The sequence below is a fragment of the Trachinotus anak genome, unplaced genomic scaffold (assembly GCF_046630095.1).
Source record: "Trachinotus anak isolate AG129_WGS33_773 ecotype Australia unplaced genomic scaffold, CSIRO_AGI_Tana_v1 ptg000001l, whole genome shotgun sequence".
NCBI lineage: Eukaryota > Metazoa > Chordata > Actinopteri > Carangiformes > Carangidae > Trachinotus > Trachinotus anak.
In genome coordinates, this window is record NW_027273852.1 from 14,979,527 (window position 1) to 14,987,920 (window position 8,394).

Below are 8,394 nucleotides of genomic sequence, written 5' to 3' on the forward strand. Positions count from 1 at the left end.
CACCATCCATATAATCACAGACTGCTTCACCTCATGTGTGAATATCTAATAACTATCCTGTTTAAGATCTAAAAAAAAAATTTAAAAAAAATACAACACATTTTTCCATCTTGCCCCCTCATTCGCCTTTGCTGGTCTAAAGGTCTCTGCCCCTGTAGTCACTCACATGCAGGCCAGCCTCCACAGACTTATCATCTAATTGCTTTTCATTGATCCTGTCCGATCAGGTGCCTAATGTTCATCCTTTTCTGACACTGTCTCTAGAGCACGTCTGCCAGTCCTAATCTGAGGAGCGTGCATCCTTTTCGGTGATTATAAAATACCCAGACACGCAAACAGTGAGACAGCAGAGGCTTGTTTTCACACTGTGTGAAAGGGTTCCATCAAAGCCCCTATGAGGGGAACATTTTGCTCATGTGTTTATGTGCTCACCCGTGTACTTGCATGAAACAAGATATCTCCAAGCCTGTTGTCAGTTCCCATGCAGACCACGTGAGATTTGTGTTCATTTTCTAGCTTTAAATATGTTTAATGCATTTGTGGACAGACTGCAACACAGACAAGTTTCATTACCTGAAGACAGGAAGAGAGTCTGTGTGCCTTGGAGAAGAGAGAGTACAATAATGAGTCTGTTTATTTTGGAGAATAGACAGTGAGGCTCATCCTGTAAGGTGAACCAGATCAAGGATTTAGGACAGAAACCCCTGAGCTCCTCCTAAAGATTAAATAATGTCAGCATCAGAAGTGAAGGCCAATATGTGTTGGCAGGCGCTGAGCTGGGCTTCTGAGAGACATTACAGTTTGTACGACTATCAATGGACACAACATATCTCTGAGTAAAATTTCTTTGTTTTTTTGTTTTTTCGTTCTTTTGTAATACCCTGCAACTGGACTACAGCCATGAGCCTGCACACTGACACACACAGACACACACACACAGACACACACACAATTCATCTGTCTCCTAGGAGCTGTAACGCAGCATTGGTTTAATATGCAGGCCAGTTCTTGGTGGTATCACATCAATGGAGAGTTTCAAATCAGACACAGCCACTGAGACAGACAGAAGAGACCATCTTTGGCGCACATTAAGAGAACACTTTCTTTCCCCTCAAGATCACAGTTATTCTTTTTTTGATGGAGCTATTGAGTAAGACTGTGATGCTCATTAAAAATATCAACTTTAAATGTTGAGGGTTTTTTGTCCCAAATTGTGGGATTGGGTTACTTTGAAAGTAATGGCCTAATTACAGTAACTTAATGTGTTATTATACTAACCCATCTCTGGAAAGATCTGAAATAGTAACCTTGACTGCCTTGTTTCCAATCATGGTGCAAAGCTCTAATACTTTCCATTGTTCCAAGAGTAACTTTAAGAATCTGATATTGTGGTACATTTCAGTCACTTAACTCACATTTTGTTCATGTTATCTTCTTGATCTACAAATTGCGTTGTTGTGGATGTAAGGAGAAAGAACGTAACTATAAAAATTTTAGTTTTTGAGACTATATTCAACCATTTGGGAGTCTCAATCAAGGAAGTGTTATCCTAAGACTGTCATTGTTAGTTACCCCAGTTCATGGCCTAACTACAGCTCTCCTACACTCCAGTTTACCTTGTAGTCTAGTGAAATAAAATCCAAGAAGCTCCTGATCTATTTATCTCACTTCATGTACAACCTGTCTCATATATGTGGTATAAGGAGGCAATCATCGTGCCGACTCCCTTCGAGCCTTCCCCTGCCTTTTCCCGTGCATTATTCAGTCTTTTCCTGAAGTAACAGCCGCCCTCTCTACATGCAGACACGCCGACCACTAACACGCCACACTAATGTGATGTAAAAATGAATGATGAAATTCAAGGAGGCCAAATGAAAGAGAAACCGATGTGTGTTTATGTGTGTGCATGACTGTGTGTGTGTATGAGCAATGTTGGCCCTGGTGTAAGCTTGTGCATCTGTTCAAAGGTGAGGCCTTGGGTGATGGAGAATAGGATTCCCTTACCTCCAATAAGTACAGAGGAGGATAAAAGCCAGCTGTAATGACCTTGGTATAATGAAGGCCTTGCTGATTTCCATGATTTTCTTGCTTTCATGCCACGAATCTGCTATTCCATAGGAGGGGCAGGTCAGAAAAAAAGAGAGCTTTGTCTGGCCAAACATTAGCAGCCAACAACATTTGCCCAGAATCGAACACAAAATCTTGTTCCCATGTTCAAGTCATTATGTAAACGATTATTATCTAGAGACAAATTAATAGATGAAACACATTTTTCATAATGGGCTGGTCGTTTTTTTAGGTGACTAATTTACGTGCAATTTCCTTAATTCACAAAGTTATTTAGAGAGTGATGTAATTCTTGTTTCTTTTTATCTTGAAAGCAAAGGCAGCATGTTGTCTAGGGCTGCTCAGTGCAGCTAATATGGCACAACGAAATGAAAGGCTTCAAAAGAGCTTTTCCACTTGGAGCTGATGTAGTGCTGTGGCCGACCTCCAAATATGATTAGACTGCAGTAAACACAACAATAGCAAACAATAAACAACTGGTAATTGGTGTCATCCTCTGTTCCAACAAAATCTTTCTTGATTTGCTATGAATTATGAGCATTAATGTGTCTGTGCGCCATGCCCCTATGAGGATATCAAAAAGCTCCCGCTCCGTCTTGATGGGCCTGTCTCATTAAAGGAGAAATGGAGGCCAATGTGGGAAAGTGATGTACAGTACATTCATCTAAATAACTGGCATGAACTCACCTCTAATTCATGCTGTCTGTGTGCAGGATATGAGATGATTACACCCGCGTGAATATTGTGTATGTGTGTGCATGTCTGCCTGTGTGTGCAAAGAGAGAAAGTGGGAAAGGTGCAGCCCTGAAGCATCCCAGGTGAAGTGTGCCCTCTACAGGCAGCTGTTACACATTCTGCATTCCTGTGCATTGACTGCATGTGCATCGATGCTAATGTGAGGAAAAATGTACAGACTTTGTAAAGCACATCAAGATTTCTTGGAAAACATCATTTACAACATCACTTACGCAATATATGAGTCTGTCATATATCTGTGAACATAAAGGCTCGCTTACCACCAGGTTTTCCTGCTTAGGTTCTCCAACTCCATACATGCAACCTCTTTCATTAATATGTGATGAGAGAGAAAATCTCCAAAGACCCCAATAGGCAGAGGCATTGTTTCTCTTTTAAAGTCATCTCAGATGGAAAGAGCAAACTTCAGAGCCTTAGTGAAGTGTCTAATGAAAGAAGTCTCCTCCTCTGCGGCTCCATTTCGCACTGCGTATTAGGAATCTAAATGTTGACTGAAGACAGTTTGATTCTCTGTCTGTGATTTTCTTAAGGAATAAAAACACTGTAGCGTGTTTACAGTGTAGCCATGAAAGAGCTATGAGATGGCTCATCACTACCTGATGCCATTTTGGGAGGCGGAAAGTAAGGTTCATACCACAGTTCATTTGAAAGCCATATCAAACAGAGAGTGTTTAAGACCAAGATCAAAGCAATTTCTGGTCAAAAATATCGCTAGACCGGCAACATTCTTGTAAAATTGCTGCTTTATGCTAGCAGTTACTTCAACAATGTCTGGCTATTATTGGAAATCAGACAGAGAAGAGAAATATCTACAAATCTATTCTTTCTGTTAACTTTGGAGTAGTGGTGTGCACTGACGCTGAGATAGCCAATGGCAGCAAATGTAAAAGTATATCTCAGGACCACTGTGTGGCTCTGGTACCTCAGCTGTATAACATGCAACTGATATCTGAGCCTTAAAGCAGCCCGTCTTGTGTTGTTTATCGCTGTAGGTTATGTAGAGACATCCTTAAAAATAATCTTTTTAAGGGCTTGGAAGGGTGTAAAACTGAATTTGAATGTTTGATTTTGTATATGAGTTTCATACAATCAAATGTGAGCGTTGTGGTAGAAAGTGAAAATTTTTTTTGCTTTTACAACATCTGCTTATTATGTAGAGGATACTGTTTACAAATAATATCAGTATTTGAAATGTCAAGTGGGATCCTAAGTTGTTTCTTTGTCAAGTAGATTTCTGTTTTTTAGAAACTAAGAAGAAATGGTGTATGTAAACAATAACAAGTATTAATGTACATAATATTCAGGTAAAAATTAATCATGATGTTTTAAGTGAAAAAGCATTTTAATCTGCTTTTGCAAGTGCAAGTGTAATGTGTTACTTAAGAATTCTATAGCACTTCTCTAGTTCACTAGATCTTTTAAATAGATAAACAAGTAGGTTTAAGCTTGTTTTCTATCCCTGGATCAGTTTGGTATCTCTCACAGTGTTTTTTTTTTTTTGTTTAATCCAAAGACAGACTTTTCCCCACAGTCCGGATAAGAGAATGAGATGACTGGGGAAGATCAATATGACTTTTACGTACATTGACAGTTAGCTCTGCTGCTAATTTTCAGCAGAAATGTTATGAGGTCCAATATATACGATCTTAAAAACACTACTGATATTGTGCTGTAATGATGGTGTGGTTGGTGAGGACATTGCTGTGGTGAGTAGTTTGAATAGTTAACGTACAGGTAAACTGCAGTAGTATAAACAATGTAAAGAATAATTCACTAAATGCTCATCCCTTTTTGTGCTCTTTATAAAATGTGTAAGGAATAATATTACAATTTATTCTAGAGTATGTGACATTTTTTTTAGAAACAAACTTTAATAAGCCACAGAATTTTATATTTTAGCACAAACTTAGCAACTACTTACAACCACAATCGCAACTACATTTAAATATATATACGTAAAAACTTTTTCAAAGGACCTATCAACCTAACAATGTCCCATGCTCTCTATATACTGTATATTAGGTATGAATCCAAAGTCTAAAATGGTGACACTATAAAGCAGCAATTCTGCAAAGCCTAAAATTAAACAATGTAACTTTTATGTATGTCTCACAGTACATTCAAACCCTTTCCAGTATTCATTCTGCAAGTAGTTTGTACTGGGGAGAAATCTGCAAAGACTATCTGACTAATTTTAGAAAATTTGGAAAAGACATGGAATACAGTAGTTTGATATTCGATGACTTTGGTTTGTCTTGTCTCTGACAAAGCAAGCTCAAACACTGTTATCGCCAATGTATCATTTTTATGTCAAATTTAAACAGGGGTTTGTATTAGAAAAGCACCTATTATATGAAAGCCAAAATTACAGAATGTAACTTTAAGTTTAGCAACACCAGAATCGCCAGATCACTTGAAGACATTAAGGCTTGGAAAGGAATCAGAGGCGGCACAACCTTTGCAATGACAACCATCTGGGAGACGAGCATCACATTTTGTTTGAATATAAAAACCTGAGCATAATTAGTCACAAGAAAATGTGGTTGCCAACGTCCTAATTAAACCATCCATCTATGTTTAAATTGATTACGTTACTACAGCTGGATAAGTTAAAAGTTATGGGTAAATTAGCTCTCTTCTTTAAGTATGTTTACCTTTGTTTAAGTCATTTATGTTGTGCGTCATTCAATTAAACATTTGAAATTTTAATCTGGAGATCAAATTTAATAAGAAACAGAGAATAAGGTTGTACCTAAATTTAAATAATATGAACCAAACTTAAACCTTAAAATACCCATGACGTATTGCCTATTCTACTATGCGCATAGAATATGGTACCAGCCAAATAACTCTCTATAGTGCATAGCTACAACACAACACTTTCAACTTTATTCACTCTCCTTATTAGAGCAGATTGCTTATCGCCTACTTCACAGAGTGCCCATATAGCATAGCTGACAGCAGTAAGGGAGAGCTGCACACATGAACTCCTCACTAACACTTTCCTACGCTAACCAGCTGTCCCCCTGTGGTTTCAGCCTCGGCCAAACCTTTGAAATGTCCTTCAAGGCGTGAAAAAACAACATGCACACTGCTTTGGGTAAAATCCTATTTGTACACTGTAATTACACTTTGAAAAGTTGCAAAGTTTAAAGTTTCAAGACCTTCACTTTTTCTCTTCTCATTCCTGATATTGATTAGGCTCTAAAACACATGTAAGGCTCGCTGTTCTAAAGAACAAAAAGGTTTCTCATTACGTGCTGTGCCTCAGACAACTTTGAACGTTTCAGATTTGATTTTCTGGCGTTATCAAGGGAAGCAATCAGGAGAATTCAGTCAATAATTTTCACCACCATGCAACCACAATTAATTTGCTCTTAACAAAAAGGCTAGAGGCACTCTCAGTGTGGTTATTAACAAGATAGAGATATGGAGTGATATGTGGCCCTAATGTGCTTCATGCTGAAAATACAAAGAAACATATGCATAAAGTCCATGTCAGGTCATTTTTGTTAAGTCAGCATACAACTGTGTGATCGTCTTCATCAAGAATTTTCAGTCTTTGTTACAGAATTATCTTGAAAAATTCATAGTACCATCTTCTGTGTCACATCTTATGATATCTCATGAAATCAATGCTCATGAATCGATAGCAACAAATAATTACATAACAAATACAAATTAAAAAAATATGAAAAATGTGACCTGACCTTGTGATCATGAAATCTGTATTTCTTTATGTTACATGTTTACCATTCAAATGCAGCCAGAATGTGTCTCCTCATCTCCTAAATATGCATTAAATTAATATTTCGGTGGTGTTGGAAAGTCCCTGCTGAAAACAATCCACTCCACTTTTGCTCTAAGTATCAAATATGGTGCCAATTATTTAAACTGACCTTTCTTTGTGTTGCTTGCTTTCTATGCTGGAGATGCAGTGAGGGAGCCATGATGCTCTGGACCACTCCTCCCTATGGTAATCAATAAGGATGTCCAATTCCATACACACCAGGTGCTCAGCCCAGCTGCTCTAAGGAGTACGGGTATGGGGAGAGAAAAAAGAGTGGAATCAGGCACAGATGTATCATTGTTATTCATGCAAAGAGAGTCAGGATCAAGTTCATAAGAGGCTAAATTGAACACACAGACTGGTTTCCTGGAAATGAGTACTGCAGTGATGACCAGCTCCAGTTTAGATTGTGCATTGCATAAAACAAACCAATCATAATGTAACCAAAACAATGTAGATGATAATCAGGAATGAGAGGAAAACAGTATATGAATATAATTGTGTTAAACAAGGCAAGTATTCCTGTGTCTCAAGGCCCACGTCATAGATTTTATTAGGGCCGCAACTAACAATTACTTTTGTTTTATTATTTTAAAGATTGTTTTGTCCATTAAATTTATAATATAGTAAAATAGTAGCTCAAAAAAAAGCCTGAGTAAAAGAAAAAAAAATATGCCTGTTATAGCTTCCAACAGCCCACTGTAATGTCTTCAAATGCATTACAGTCTGAAGCCCAAAACTATACCATAATGTAAGACAAAGAAATGTATCAATTCCTCACATTTGAGAGGTTGGAACCAGCAAATGCAGTATTTGGCTTTTTTTTTTTTTTTTAAATGACTAAAACGATTTTTTTTTTATTATTATTATTTTTGATTATATTTTTGATTAATCTATTAATCAGCTAATCATTGCAGCACTACATTTTATATCAGTCTCTACCTTACCTGTTTATCATTATTATTATTATTTAATGTGCTACAGCACTTCAGTACAATTTTGAGGTACATTATTTGAGTATTGTAGTGTCTATCTTTAAATTCAACCTCATTAGACTTCAGAGGGAAATACTGTAAACACGTGATGCACTTTATGTTATGTGTGATTGCCCCTGTGTAACCTTGATTGCTTTTATTAATTTTTCTTATTGCCTTTATCTTATCTCATGTTTTCATGTTTTTCTGAAATGTTTTTACCGTGCAGCACCTTGTAACCCAGGTTATGAAGGGGCTCTATAAATAAAGTTCAACTACACTTATTTGAAAGCCATAGTTACTACTTTACATATTAAGATGACATTTTAAACTTTAAGCTTATAAAACTTACAAAACGCTCAACAGTATATTAGGTAGTTAAATTTAGTTCAGCCAATAAAAAAGGTTTCTTACGTGTTATAGAAAGGGTATAACATATATATAATAGTAATTAAACCATGTTGGAAGTATTTCCGAAGAAAAGATGGTACTTTATTTTACAAGTTGCCAGAACACTTTGATGTTAGCCTTACCTTAGCCTTACCATTACCAACTTGTAATGTAGTAGTTGTACACGGCAGCATAAATACTTTTACTTTAGTAAAACGCTCTGAATACTTCTTCCACCAGAGAGTACTGGGGTGTGTAATAACGAAAGTTGTAGCATTTTTAGACGTTCAATTGATGATGGAGTGGAGAAATTTATCTGTACACCACAGCGAAAACACTTCAAAAGCACAGACGGACTTCAAACGTAACAGGTAGCCGGTGAAAGTACCTTTTTTCTGAAAGAAAACCCGTTACCGC

General features: G+C 37.1%; 1 long non-coding RNA gene across 4 annotated transcripts in view; it reads right to left on the reverse strand.

Annotated features, from left to right (window-relative positions):
• The window catches only part of LOC139622532 (uncharacterized), a 76,829-nt gene extending 68,473 nt beyond the window's left edge, over positions 1-8,356 (reverse strand). For all 4 annotated transcript variants that reach the window (XR_011691306.1, XR_011691300.1, XR_011691305.1 and 1 more), the window contains exons 1-2: positions 8,121-8,356; positions 6,723-6,853 (exon numbers count right to left, since the gene is read on the reverse strand). This is a non-coding gene — a long non-coding RNA (uncharacterized lncRNA). The remainder of the gene's footprint in view (positions 1-6,722; positions 6,854-8,120) is intronic.
• Positions 8,357-8,394: the final 38 nt, after the last annotated feature.